This window comes from Danio rerio, chromosome 17 (genome assembly GCF_052040795.2).
Source record: "Danio rerio strain M-AB ecotype USA chromosome 17, GRCz13ab, whole genome shotgun sequence".
NCBI lineage: Eukaryota > Metazoa > Chordata > Actinopteri > Cypriniformes > Danionidae > Danio > Danio rerio.
Genome location: NC_141037.1, coordinates 37,085,281 through 37,098,795, shown reverse-complemented (window position 1 = coordinate 37,098,795; position 13,515 = coordinate 37,085,281). Strand labels below are relative to the sequence as shown.

At 36.3% G+C, this 13,515-nt stretch overlaps 1 protein-coding gene across 1 annotated transcript in view; it reads left to right on the top strand.

The window, feature by feature from the left end:
* Positions 1–13,515, top strand: part of LOC147840021 (uncharacterized) — a 364,757-nt gene that overhangs the window by 315,675 nt on the left and 35,567 nt on the right. The gene's annotated exons all lie outside the window — the stretch shown is intronic.

The window sequence follows — 13,515 nt, the reverse complement described above, 5'->3', positions numbered from 1 at the left end:
CTATGACGTGGTAAACTTCATCAGCATGTGCTAATGGTAAATGAATACTGAAAGATGCTTGTGCTTTGGTAACAACTGAAAGACGCATCATTCAGGCAACACCTCTCCTGACACATTATTTTATTTTTCACAGAAACACCACAGACCAGTACCACCATGACATGTTGAACAAAAGCAGTGAGATGATCGTCCTAAATGTCTTACACTGTGAGAATTTTACTAGGATGTCTTTGAATACAAGACTGTGCAACACGTAACTTTTTGATTTAGTGGCTAATTCATATAAATTTGTACGATCTAATTTGTACAATTTAGTACGATTTGCTTATCCCCCAATGACGGTTGGGTTTAGGGGGTGGGGTTAGATGCCACGCCTTCTTTTTTAAATTGTACAATTTCTTACAACTGAATTCGTACGAATTAGCTACTAAACTGGCAAAACGTAAAATACCTACTTTTTCTGGCGAGATCAGGCCAGACTAAGACACTTATAATCAGTGAATCCAGTTTTGGGGAAAGTTACCTACATTTACCTTTTAAAAACACATCAAAAAATGATATTTTAGGATAGTATTATCTAAGAACTTTCTGAGCCCAGAGCTATACATGCTGTATGCAGATTATTGAAATTTTAGGGATGTGTTTGCTACTTTTGTATTTGTCTTAAGTAAATTCATTGTCCATTAAGACAATTCCCTTTTCCTTTTCTTTAAGGCATACAAAATAATGAACACATTTTCTTATTGACTACGTGATTCTTTGTGATTGCTTTAATTTTAATTGAGCAGCTTGTTTAAAAGCTAATTAATTAAACTAAAAAGTAACTCATGTTTTCAAAAAAAAGTTACTCAAATATTATTTTTTAAAAGTAGTAAGTTACTTTCAGTGCTTAATTTGTGAATTGCGAGGTCCTAGATAGCGGGGGAATGTATAAAAGGGTTGCGGAGTTGCAGAATAAAGTAAAAGTGAACAGCAGACGGGGAGGAGGGCAGTTGTGGAGGGGGCATGTTTCGGTACAAATTAAGCACTGGTTTCTTTACTCGTTACTCAGAAGAGTAATATTATTATGTAACTTACATTACTTGTAATGCATTACCCCAACACTGAGTGAACCTCTCTTTGCAACACCAACAGAAATTAAAATGTCCGAGCTCATTTACACCAATTGAACATAAAATCTGCACTTGTTGTTAGTACAATGCCTTAAAAGTAATGTGCTGTAATCTGGTAATTAACTCAATCTGTCACCATAGGTCCGTGTGTTGTGAATTGAACTTCAAACTAAAACAGAAATCAACACAATTTCAGGTGAAAAATCTGGCGAACTTTCATCTGGAACTGCCCCAAAATTGTACACTATCAAATAAATAAATAAGTAAATCAAATGAATGTGTGTTTTTAGAATTTGGAATAATTTTAATCACATACAGTTAAGTTGCAAATTGTTAAAAATTCAATGTGTGTGTGTGTGTGTGTGCGTGCGTGCGTGCGTGCGTGCGTGCGTGTGTGTGTGTGTGTGTGTGTGTGTGTGTGCTCTGGTTTGGGTGGTTTATGAGGACACGATTTGTATAATGACATGAATATGACCTAGGTATTACAATGTTGACATCTTTTATAAAGACATTGCTTGTGTCCTCTTAAATAAAAAATGCTAAGATATTATAATTAACAGGGTATTTGGATATTCAATTTGCCACAGGTTATCTTTAAGGGTTGGCTTTAGAGGTGATGTTAAGGTAAGGTAATACGATAAGCATTTTTTATTTTTGTGCGCAAGTTCAAAAGTACAATACGCCTATAGGCAGTTCTCATAAACCTCCAATGCCAACATGTGTGTCTTTGTTTGTGGACCAAAGAGAACCATTAATTAATCAAATAATTAATTAAATAATTAATTAATTCGTTCATTCATTCATTCATTCATATTCCTTCAGCTTAGTCTCTCTATTTATCAGAGGTCGCCTGGGCAGAATGAACCACCAACTTAGCTAGCGTATGTTTTACTAGGCGGATGCTCTTCCATCCGCAACCTATACGCTCTCACATGCACACACATACAATACGGCCGATTTACTTTACTCAATTTTTCTACATGTACAGTATAGTGCATATCTTTGGACTGTGGGGGAGACCGGAGCACCCGGAGGAAACTCACATGGACACTGGGAGAATATGCAAACTTCACACAGAAATGCCAACTGACCCAGCTGGAACATAAATCAGCGACCTTCTTGCAGTGAGACAACAGTGCTAACCACTGAGCCACTGTGCCACCCAAGGGGAACCATAAATATATTATTAAACACTTATTTTTATCTGGATTTAAGTTTGAACATATTTTGTACTATTCTTGTCACTTGGCATCCAACATAAAGTCCTCCTGAGGCAAATCCAGTTTTCCTAGCTTTATACTGTAACATTTGCACGGTTTATTTCAATTATAAATATAAGTTCAAAGGATTGCACATATTTTTGGAAAAGTGATGAAAAACGCTTGGCGTTTTTGTCATACGTAAGGAATTGATTCGTAAGCAGGAGTGTTTGGCCTGGCACAGTGTACATATATATTTATGCTTGTGTTCAACATGTTAACAGCCTGACTGCTGACTTGTCTGCCCTGTTAGCCCATTGAAAACAACAGCAGTGCCCCCATCTGGTCAGTCCTCACAAAACACCCTCACTTAAGCTGCGCTCTCGATGTATGTTCAGCTCTGACATTTGCGCTAGCTGTCAAAGCATGTTTTTCATTAGAAACCCACTTTGTTCGTCCCGGTGTCATTTTCATATCACAAGACTCACTGTCCTAAAGTTCAAGAAATCAGAAAGGGATGTTCCTTATCTCTGCACTGCCTGCTTTTGTATCTCCACAGCTACCTATCTATCAATCAATCACTCTTTTGCTCTCCCTCGCTTCTTCTGTTCAAATCGGGGAGACATTTGAAACCACAACAGGAATAATTGTTCTCTTCTGTGGTCATTGTGTGAAGGCATTGGACCAAAGAGCAACCTCTGCTCGGCCCACTACTACAAAACCTGCCCTCCGCTCCCCTGCCTCCCCTTTTAGTTTGGGCGTTCATGGAAGATCGCAGTAGAAGGAGGGGTGTGTGGGGGCTACATAAGAGGTGAGGTATCAGCCAACGGACTCTTATTTACCCCCGTCAATCTCCTGGCAGGGGGATAGTGCTGTGGATCTATTGATCACAACTCAGTGGAGCAGTAATCCTGCAGACTTGATTGATTCCGACTGTTGTGTAGGCCTCAGCGCTCGGCCCAATCCTCAATCCTTCTGTTCTAGCTCTCATGCAGCATTGATATGCATGACAGGAGGCCGAGGCTGGGCCAGGAAGCAGAGGAGGGTATTAAGTGAGTATACAGGGCTTGAAAGTTAGCTGAGGTGCAGGCCAGGCTTTAGCGCTGAAAGAGTTTCTCAACATACACAGCATCTGTCTAGTGCTGCTCCGCTGCACCCCTATCAGCTTTCACGTCCACTTTTTTTGTGTGTGTATTTTGAAAAATAAATCAAGATGGATTTCTCTCTCTCTCTCTCTCTCTCTCTCTCTCTCTCTCTCTCAAATTCAACCTTTCTTTACTGACATGACAAATTTTACATATGTATTGTCAAAGCATTTGTGATATTTACATCAAATTTGAAAACGAATGATATAGTAGTAAACAAAACCACAAAAAAGACAATAATTTACTGTATATTTAAAAATCAACAATTTAGGATAAAACACTAACAAATAAACGTTAATAAGCAGTATTTTTAACAATCAACATTTTAAAATTAATTTATAACTATTTAAAGTTCTTTGGGGGTGGGGGTTCTTTTTGGCACACGCATGACAATTGGAAGTACCGAGTATCGAAGTATCGAACACCAGACGCGCACATTTAAATGTTATTTAATATGAAACTAAGATGGTGCTCTGTAGCCCGGCAGAAATATGAACAGTGTCCTAAGTCGTAGCCTCACTGTAAAAAAATAAGATAACCACTATCTAAAATAACAACCACTAAATTACAGAAATTTACCAGAAAATTAAATTGAAGGAAATTTCTGTAAAGCGGCAGAAAACTAATGAATGAATTAACGTCTGTTTTTTACTTTTTACTTTTTTTTTTAATTTTATGGCAATTATTTTACCTTTGATTTCCAGTACCCCAGCGGCTGGAAAAAAAATTTAAATAACAGATTTTATTTACAGTGAGTGTGCCACAGACAGCCACCAACTTGTGGCACTGTTGTGTGTGATAGAATGTTTATAATAAAATGCATTGCCCTTTACTCTCTCATTATTTTGCATACTGCATCGTAACTGCATTGTAACTTTATTTGTAATTCATAGTATACGTGTTTTCTGTTTTTAATTAACAGTGTTCTTGAAAACTTGGAAACGAGAACTCAAATCACCAATTTAAGCACCACAAGTCAGTATTTGTGAGAGCATGTGCAAATCCATTATTAAAATGTAAACAGTATGGTTGCGTTCAGAATTGAATTCAGAATGGCTTTTAAATTACAGTGCAATTTTAGTGCCGAAGATGAGGCATTCCATGTTAAAGTATCCAATTGGGCTTGCAGGCCCAAAGCCCAAACAGCCTGAAATCTACACCTTCATGCTGTCCACATCTGCTCCTACTCTCAGAACCAAGAGAGCATATTAACAGAACCTAGAATGCCTTTTAAATTACAATGCAATTTTAGTGTCAGAGATGAGTTGTGGGCAGAATCATCAAACTAAATTAGCAAAATATAATTTCGTCACCTTAGAATTATAAAGTTCTGTCTGACATTTTTGTCAAAATTGAGTCATTGGCATATTCTTATTATATTTAAAAAACAAATGTTAAACACATACTGTTTGCTACAGAATGCAAAATCTTTTAAGCTAAATATCTCAAAATCATTCAGAACACAGATAGAATCTTATAATTCCAAGGTGACAATTATTATTAATGAATTATCATGTCTGTAAAGTGTCTGCTTTTGGTGTTTCAAATAACTTTTTTGAAAATAAAATATCAATCATCATCCAGCATGACATCTATTTGTATAAAAATAAACAAGTTCTGATCTGTACTCATTACAATATATTATATAATATGTAGTGAATAATGTTAGATTTCATTTAATGTAAATGAACCTTGCTAACAAATGAATGAAAAACAGTTTGAAGGGTAGTAGCACAATATACAGGTTAAAATAGTTTTTTATAATTTTTTTAAATAGAATAATAAAATTTTAGTATTTGATTTTATCCATTGAGATGCTGAATTGATTACGATTATTGAAATTATTCACGCAGATACTGTAGAATAGACAAAAATCCAATAGATTGACAACCTCAGAGCACACAAAAGTTCTGTTTTCTAAGGTTAACCAGTTATTGTAAAAAATCTATTTTCCTACAGAGGAACAGAGCGAAGCTTTTACTTTCAGAACACTACTATCCCACTCTATTCAACTTCAACCAGTAGAAGTGACCAAATCAATTCACACTCATTAATGAAATCCCTAGTTTTCCCGAACCTGTGTAAACGAGCTTATTCCGGATAAGACAGAATGTTTGCAATTACAGAGCTACCTGTTCATCTGTGTTGAAGCAATAGTCGCGGTCGGTCTGTCTCAGTTGCCTCGGGCAGTGTTCAGACAGGCTGTTTATTTGCATGTGTGTGTTTATGTGTGTTTCTGGACCTTTCACAGTCCTGACAGCTGCTGGGGGTTGCTTTTAAATCCCTAGAAAAACCACTAAACTACTTGAATATATGCTGGGTTTGGCAAGTGTTGTTTTGCTGTAGCAGAAAATCTCTCACTTAGAGGGCTCCATATGGACAGAGACCTACTTATAAACAGGAGTTCAAGATGTAATTGTCCAATGGCAGACAATAAAGCAGCATCTATGCTCTTATAGACCTTGAAAATCTTTATGTTGGGGGCTGCTTGTGCAATTCAAGAGTACTAACGAAGCCTTTTGAAATTAAATGATGATCATCTTCAAATAAACCAAAGGGAATGATTCATTAGATTCATTCAGTCTAAGTAAAACAGACAAGCAAATAGTTTCATATAAAAAAAAAATCTGTACTGTTGTGTTTCTATTAATTGTGGACAGTTTAAACTAAAGGGCAGATATGATATATTTCATTATTAGTCATTTTAAGCTTTGCACTCTGGGAGTTATCCCATCATATCAATAAAAAGATTACTACAGGGATAGTTTTTCCTCATAATCTTTGGTATATGTGGTAACCCATGATACTGGTTATAGCAGGGTGGTGTGTAGTGGTATTAATAATTTAGCCATGAAAATTGCAGAGGGTTTTAAATAGACACATGAGAGTAATTAAAACTCGCCTTGATCTTTAAAAATAGCTCTTTATTAAAATAGAGTGTACTGGACCACGTTTTACCAGTTGTATATATTTATATTAGGGTTCAATGGACAAAACATTTAGCCAGTTGATTTAATGTGCTATTTTATTTTCTCTCCAATAAAACTGAAATAAGAAGTTTTGAAAAAAATAATTTGTAATAACTATTTTCTATTTATTAATTGTCTATTATTATTATTATTATTCATTTCTTTTCTTTTTAGCTTAGTCCCTTTTTTTATCTGGGGTCACCACAGCAGAATGAACCGCCAACTTATCCAGCATATGTTTTTAGGCTGAGGATGCCCTTCCAGCTGCAACCCATCTCTGGAAAACATCCATACACTCTCATTCACGATCATACACTACGGACAATTTAGCCTACCTAACTCACCTGTACCGCATGTCTTTGGGCTGTGGGGGAAACGGAGCACCCGGAGGAAACCCACGTGAATGCAGGGAGAACATGCAAACTCCACAGACAAAAGCTTTATAGCCAGATGCCTACAAAATGTCTAATTTGTATTTACTTCAACTTCAATCTAAATCATTTAAATTAAGTGTGCACTAACTAAAATAGATTAAAAAAAATTGTAAAAAAAATAATTAACTACAATATTTACTAAAATAGCCTGGTTAAGGCCTGTATCCCCATTTGATTAAGTACTGTACACTGTTTATATTGTGTCAGAAAAGTTGCTCTTGCACACAGAGCGATGCTGAAAGTGCCACTGGCCTTATCCCAGTGTGCTCTAGATGCAGTCCCCTGATGGTCTATCTGCTACAGGAGAGTAAGGTGTCCCATTTGCCATTTTAGGTTTCATAAAGGTGTTCATGATCTTCTATGCACTGGTATAAACATCCCATCTGACTTTTACCTAAGACTCGTGTATCCAAACTGGAATAAAACAATAAGGTGGTGTATTTTCATTCCTGTCAACAAGAATAGGTCACCACCTTTTAGCCAACCGTTAGTGGATCCAAACCTTTATGACTGTCATTTTTCTGTTGAACACAAAATAAGATATTTTGAAGAAAGTTGCATAGTGGTTGCCATTATCCATGGTCAATATAATAATGATAATAATACAAAACTAAGGAAATTAATTGACACCAGATTTCAACATTCTTCAAAATTTCTTCTTTTCAGTTGAACAGAAGACAGCTTTGGAACAATTAGTGAATGAATAAATTGTTACTGAATTTTAATTTTTTAGTTGAACTACCCCTTTAACCTGTGACAGTGTTTTAAACGCTTCCCCTTTGAAAAAATGAATGGCAGCCTAATAATTTTCCCTCCTCTTTATTCCTTTGGTCTTCACTGTTAATTCAGGTGATTGGTTAATAGGCTTGCAGCCATTTAGCTCCTACCCTTTGTTCGTTTACAAAATTGCACCCAGATGGATGAGCAGCGGCAGCTGAATAGTTTATGGTGAAAGAAGTGAAAGGTGTAGAGTTCCCTCCGCTCGCTCTTCTGCAGATGTGGACTCTGTTGCCAGCTGATTTATTTGAGCTTGACATCTGGTACATTAGCATAGGGTTAATACAGGCCCGTTAAAGAAGAGGAGCACACTCCCCTGTGGCCTGAAGAGAACATCTACAATGCAAACACCAAATCTGGACGGATTTTGTCAAGGTTTTAATGCAGTGCTGTGAGGAAATAATAGATTTTTGGTGAACTTTTTTAAAGAAAGGTTGGTGTGAATTGTAAGTAATATTCTGTCCGTGTGTGTGTTCACATGGGACTAGTTTTCCTTAAGGATGTCAGGTAAATTTGTTTTAACAGATGTACTTGCAACCGCTTTGCTTTTTTAACCCACTCCTCACACAGGCTTTAAAAGTAGGTTCAGAGCAAATTGCTTAGTGTTTTTTTATTTTCTGGAAAACTAAATCTGGGGAAGCACCTGAGAATTCAAATCCCATTCAGATAGAACACTCTGTGATTGTGCTGTGATAAGTCAATTCTTTTGATCATTGAAACTAACTAAAGCTAACATTTTGTCCTTTCAATAGCTGCATCTGAAATTTCATAATACATTAAAACAGTATATAATAAAATAATTGTCTCTGAATTTAAAAAGTAGGAAAAACTACCAGGATGACTACTTTTATGAATGGATCTGGCAACGGAGGTGAGGAATCAAATGCAGCTTTTCTGGGGGGGATGATTGTACAGGCAATTTTAAACAGGAACATTCAGGGTCAAAAACATGGTAAGGCTAGACTGGAAACCACTTTAAAATGCTCACTTACAGGAAACAAGACTAAGCAAAGTATGTGTAAGATGCATGATGGAATATGTAACCAATCCAGTTAGGTGCAGAGGTGTCATCGGGTCACTGTGTTCTCCAGCAATCTGCAAAGACTAGATCGCTGGTAATCATGACAACTACTTGGTGAATGTAGCACACTCAGATTATATTTATACTTATACACATTCACACTAAACTGTATAGAATGTATGTGTTTAGTGGTTATGGAGTAATTATTTATTTACAATAAGTACCTGTTTAAAGTATGTTAGAATGAACAAATGAATAAATAATAAACGTGCCATTTTTGGTCTTCTTGGAGAGTCGGTGTTCTGCATAGTTTAGCTCTAACTTCCTTCAACATACCTCCCTGGAAGTTTATAGTACACCTGGAACAGGGGTGTCAAACTCAATTCCTGAAGGGCGGAAGCCCTGCACAGTTTAGTTCCAACCCTGCTCCAACACACTTACCTGTAGGTTTCAAACAAGCCTGAATGACTCAATTAGTTTGATCAGGTGTGTTTAATTAGGGTTGGAACTAAACTTTGCAGAGCTGCGGCCCTTTTGGAACTGAGTTTGACACCTGTGACCTTGAAGGAGCTTGATTAGCTGGTTCAGGTGTGTTTAATTGGGGTTGGAACTAAAATATCCAGGACAACGGCACTCCAGGACCAAGTTTGGGCACCCCTGGTCTAAGTAAAGGCCCGTTATCCATATTTTACAGGTTTCAGAAATTTAGCCAGCACTTGAAATTATTTGATTTAAATATGGATTGACCCATCTGAAATACCTAAATCTAAACAATACTGGGTTGTTGCAACCCAAATTTGGGTTAAAGTTGATATAATGCTGATTTAAGGAATATTTTGAACAAATCTTCTTTTGAACTGGAAGTAATGCTGGAATTACAGAAGACTCATAATTGTAATACATAAATGCATTGAAGGAATTGTTCACCCACAACTGAAAATGACCTTATAATTTAAACTTGATATAGATGCTATTGATATAGGTTATAGGTTTTAAACATTTTCTGTGTTTTGTTTTGTTTTTCTCAAAACAAAAAAAGATGAAGAAAGCTGTTTGCTGATATCCAGTCACTGGGTGCCAGAAGTTTCCAAAATATAATGTATTTTTTCAACACAAATAGGTTTTGAATAAGTGAAGGGTGGGTAAATTATAACAGAATTGGCATTTTTGCATGAACCATGCCTTTAACAGCATTTATTGTGCCTTTTAATGTTTGAAACAGCAACATCTTGTGCACTTTAGGCCACAAAACCATTTAGTATTTACAGTAGTACAAATAGAAACCTTTTATATACCTTTTTGTCATTCATTTAGATAACAACAGCAACAACTTGTATTCATGTAAATGTATTTATATGTATTTTAATCTTCTGTGGAAGATGACCAAAAATGTTCAGGCGACATGATTTTAGCCCTGTTGTTGACTAGCCAACAGGTTTTGAGAAATTGTAGACAAATGCCCAAAATCGCAGGCAAATCAGTGCTCAGCAACAATCACACACTGCATGTGTCAAAGACGGAATCTGAGAGTATCACTGATGAGTCGCAGTCACCTGTCTGATGTTTGGCATGTTAAATATCTGTTCCTGTTAGCGATTTAAAGCGTTTTCAAGGTACACGGCATTTTCAAGGTATACCACGGTTTTAAAGCCATCAAAATTTTCTGTAATACCGTTTCTAAAGTATGTGTAAGATTTTTTTTTTTTGTTTGCTTATTATTTTGTTTTAGTTTTGGATGCTGTTTTAAATTGTAAAGAAATCTGTGTTTTTGAAACAAATAAAGACAGCAGAATTATTTAGCCTGACACGTTTACTGTTCCGAGATATCATAAATGTTTCAAAAAATAAAATATATTGTTTTCAAAGGGGGAAAAAGTTGTTGTTTTTTACCCAGACATTAAAAAATAACATATTTTAAAGCAGTAATCACAATACCGTGATACCATGAAACCGTGATATTTCTATCCAAGGTTATATCATCAGAATCTTATACCGGCCCATGCCTATTGGGGAGAAGTTAAAAGAGCTTGTTTTCAGTCTATTTGGACCCATGAAACGGAGGAAAAACTAGTGTAAATTTGGCAGGAGCATCAGTGTCTGTTTGACATGTCATCTGAGCAATACCACAACTGGGTCGAAAAAGAAAAAAGTTGAAGGCAAATTGCCAATTCCAGGCCAGGTGAACAAAATAAGCAGATTTTCTGCCCCAATAAAGGCTTCTTTCTCATTATGTAGTTAATAACAAAAGATATGCCATACTACGTGACCTTGAGTTGTCCATGTCACTTCACGCATTTGTTTGGTTGTGAGATGTTGTTTGCTGACTGAGACAAAGTTGTCTTCGATTCTTCCTATTGTAAAGTCATGCAGTGTGAAACCCCCTGTCACATATCCATCTTTCAATTTAAGTAAAGCAGCAACAAAATGCTATCCATTCAGTGTGAAGACATCTGTGAAAAGACTACTTTGAAAAAATCGTGCAGTCTCTCTGGTGAATGTTATGTAATATATTGTAGTATGTTGTCTTGTGCACGTTTATGCATTCAGAAGGCGCTGCTTTAGATGGGATGTAGGATGCAGGATGGGATATAGGCTTTCAGTTAGATCTATTGCATTTTTAAAGTCCATAATAAGTTGCTGAGACTATTATTGTAGTATGTTGATGTAATCCCAAATTAAATAAAAATATTGAGTTGGGGTGGGTTTTTCTTTTTTAACATCATTTCCTCATAGCAAACTAATGGTAAGAAGGCCGTGGTAAGAATATTGTGACTGAAGCTTATCGCAACCACACCAAACTTAAATAATCAGACTTTGATTAAAAGATAAATGGATTAATTATTTGCCTAAAGAATAGCAAAATAAACATTAAAAATTTGATTTCACACTGACTTAAGTAAATATTTTAGGTGCAACTGTAAATAAGTTTAAGTAAGTTGATCCAATGGTTGACTTTTTATAGCTCTCTACTGTTAAAGGTTTCCTAGCTCCCTGTGTGTCTCTGGCAGTCTTGTCGCAGGCTGGCATGATCATACAGTATACTCACCGGGAGGGTGCTTTGTTTCTTTGCTCTGTGCTTCCCATGCTGCATATAGGCAGAGCGGCACTGTGCTGTTTAAATGGGAGCAGTGAACCCCCGTCTGTGCTTATCTGCTCTCGCGCAGCAGTGCCGTGGCAGGAGCTGCTGGCTCATTAGAGCAGCGGGCAGCATCTCCCACACTGCCTGCTCCCGTCTCACTCATGTGTCATCACTGCCAACGGCCCGCAGACGCCACCAGTCACACAGCTGAGACGAGATGGGGGATGACGTAATGCCAACAGCTTTTGTGGATGAGAAAAAACAGCGGATGTGAAATGGTGGATGGATTTGTTTTGATTGGGTTTCATTAAAATAGAAGATAGATTAGAAAGGACTTGCGCAGATTTCTAAATAAAATTTTTATCTTTCATGAAGGTTCCAAGCAGGTCCAAATGACATAAAATAATATTGTAAATGCTAAATGATTTGATGTCAAAACCTTGACATCCACACATTGATGCCCTTTTGACAACCAAAATAATGGCCCAAAACATATTATAATATGAGAAAAGTTGTATTCATCTAAAAGCATCCGTTACAGACTACAAATTTACACTGGATTTTGTATCCCTACAGTGCAAACTACCCTTTGAAATACCAATTGAATCTAATATTAGTTTAAAAAATGCGTCAAAAGATTTTTAACATGTTTTTTGATACCAATGTTAGATTTCAATTTGATGTTGTTTTGACATCAAGGTGGTGAATCGACATTAAAAAGCATAGAAAAAAACAAATTGGTTGGATAATATTTTGAGTGACACGGAATACCTCAACATTATTTAGTGTTTCTAGCTTAAAGGTACGTGAAGTGCTTTATTATTTTTTTTAATGTTACATTTATTTTTTTTATAAAATGACAATATGACATACGTATAGTAGCTTCTGTCCCTTAAAAAAAAAAAAAAACTAATATGTTCCATCCCGGACGAGCCCCTATGTGTTATATCTGGCTCAAAGATGTAACATTAAGGGAGACAAACTTTAATAAAAAAATCAGTATCAGGATGTTCAATCATTGTGAAAGGCAAGTGAATGGATGTGGTAAGTGTTGCGATGTTGGATGCGCACGTGCCAACCTATAATAGACAAAACATACAAAGACATACCAAAACAAAGCACAAATAGCACTTTGTTTATCACAGCTCTGTCAGTGAGAATGGTTGAACCTAAGCACATTTAGCAACAGTGTCTTGAAGGGGGTGGGACATTTCAGATACTAGCTATTGATGTGTATACTATAGCTACAGATACTATAGGGTATATGCGAAGCTAGGGTTTCTTCCCATACTGATAAACTTCCGGTGAAAGGTTAATTTGACTTTTTTCCATTTTATAAGGTTCCTTTTACAGCATTGATGTTGTAATATAATTAAAATACAATCAGTTAAATAGACTTTGACATTAATTTAGTTGTTGAAGTGTAAAACGAAGCAGTTCACACACAAGGGCGTCAGAATCAGCAGGATAGCGCAGAAGCTACATTAAATATACTGGGATAAAATAAATGTTTTTTAAGACATATTTTAAAGACATGGCAGGCAAAAATGTAATTTAAGGCAGTGCTTCTTGAACAATCAGAGACCCACTTTATATGTGATATCACTCAGCCAGTGAAGATTGCTAATTTTTTAACAAAACAGTCCTTAAACCTGCCAATTTTGCAACAGCATACAGTTCACTGGAAATGCTTAACCCAGGTTACTGACAAATTAAAAGTCCTTTAGCATTGTTCCGCATATACCCTATTGGTCAGAAAAACTGATCCATTTTGGTGGA